The sequence below is a fragment of the Strongylocentrotus purpuratus genome, unplaced genomic scaffold, assembly GCF_000002235.5.
Source record: "Strongylocentrotus purpuratus isolate Spur 01 unplaced genomic scaffold, Spur_5.0 spur5_scaffold_14, whole genome shotgun sequence".
Lineage (NCBI taxonomy): Eukaryota > Metazoa > Echinodermata > Echinoidea > Camarodonta > Strongylocentrotidae > Strongylocentrotus > Strongylocentrotus purpuratus.
Window position 1 is genome coordinate 11168310 of NW_022145599.1, and position 2339 is coordinate 11170648.

Below are 2339 nucleotides of genomic sequence, written 5' to 3' on the forward strand. Positions count from 1 at the left end.
TGAAGGTATATTTATGTTCACACAGTAAACTATTTCAGAAGATTAGATCTCCGTCATCGTCAGTAACACCTATGAACAACAAGTTTGAAGGAAATAAGTTATCAATGTCCTCGAATGGTAGAAATTGTTTTTGAATAATTGATCAACATCACTTTGCCTACATAAAAATTGAATCATATTATTTGTGTACGGTAGGTGATTAAGGGGAAGGATGAAAACCAAATACTTTGACGGTTTTACAATATTTCGATTTGCACTGTTTGCCTAAATGTGATAGGATAAATCTCCCGGACATAATGTCGATAGTCAGAGAACATTGATGAGCATTAACCAAACTTCCTCTTTCGTGTGTATTTTCGGTTTTTGAATTTCCATTATTTCTTCACAGAAAGACATTTGAAGTTCATCGAATATATTTACAACCATGAACGCTTAAACATAACGAACAAACTACTGTTTGGAAATCGCTCGTCTTTGCTCACCTTCTTCAAACCGCCCAACATTATTTGGTTTCAAAACACAATGCACACTCATTACACAGGGGCGGATCCAGAAATTTCTTCCCGGGGGGGGGGGGGCACACGGAGGGTAAGAGAACATATATATATTTTTGTTTTAGTCCCAAAAAAATCGGGGGGGGGGGGGGGGGGTAAGAGGACACTTTTTTTTTTTTTTTTTGGTCACGAAATTTGTAAAGTTGACATTTTGCTCCTTTGGTGGGGGGGGGGGGGGGGATGGGGTAAGGTCACCTTTTTAGGTCAGCCATTGGTATATATATCTATTTTTTTTAAATTTAATTTTGGGGACCGGGGGGGGGGGGCACGTCCATTTTTTTCAGGACATTTTTGGCGAATTTAGGGCTGATTTTAACATGTTTTTGGGCGGCCGGGGGGGGGGGGGCACGTGCCATCTGTGCCCCCTGAATCCGTCCCTGTTACAAAGGATTCTCTCTTTTTAGGTTTAACACATACAGTTTAACTTAGTTTCACAGCAATCAACAGCAAAGTAGGATTGAAAGCAATCTAAAACGTTTTGCTACGAAATGCTAATATTTCGATTAAAAAAGTCATATTTCTAAATGAAATGTAGCCTTGACCAATGCTGAGCACTGCACAAAGTCCTATATAATTCCTACGAAAGAACTATAACATATCCTATCATCTGTACTATCAGAAAACTAAGACTTCATTTTTGTTCATTATAATTAAATAAATATTTGAAATACAAATAAATATTGCACTCCACAGGATACATACGTATATATACAAACGAATCCCACTCAAAACATTAAATAAACTGATCAAGGTTAAGTTCACACAGTAAACTATATCAGAAAATTAGATCTTCGTCATCGTCAGTAACACCTATGAGGCTATGAACAACAAATTTGAAGAAAATAAGTTGTCAATATACTGAAATATTATGTACAAGTATTTATGATTAACAAACAATCGCTAATGATTTTTTTTAAAACTACAAGTGTCTCCAATCGGTTAACCTAGGTAAATAATTCGATAATTTAAGTTACACTTCTGCATTCTCAAAATCTTACGAGATTGCATTTAGATTCCATACACTATGACGTTTGACTATAGTAATGTTTCATGCTTTTTTATTTTGGCCAAGATATAAACATCTTAGTTATGAGTATGGAATGTTTGACAGCAAATGAGAGTTTGATAGCTAGTATTCGAGCAAGCATGATATAATGCATATCAATAGATATTTGGTTTTAAACAAACCGGTATAATATTACGTTTGCAACATACACTTTTATTCAATTAACTCTCAGACTGCCTCAAACTATAAACATATTTCAATCCGTTGTTTCATTAGTTCATTAGTGTCCCTTTAAAAACATAAAAAATTCATGCCCTTGGCAATTATTTGACTTGGGTCTTTTTCTCCAATGTAATGTGCAATATCTAATTCGAGATTACACTATATTGTTATTTAAATACTCATTCTAATTTTATTAAACAACTTTCTCGATCTAGATGAATGCTGCCATTACCTTTATATTAAAGGGGAAAACGGAATAGAGACTGTCATTTTTACTTTTACGGTTTAATTTTGTTAATGCTTAATTTCGATTTTTGTATAGCAATTGTTAAATACTTTCTCAACTCTTTCGCTCAAACAACTTCCTTTTTTTTTCTCCATTCTCTCCTTCCCACCGTCTTGGTCTTTAAACATGAAAGTATATTATTACATTAAACTTATAATTTTGTTTTGCAATTTCGATTTCATCTAACCAATGTTAAATAATTTCTGCAAAGGTTGACGTACAATATGTATTTTTAGTTTTGTATATGTTTATATCTCTCTATATTTTTAAC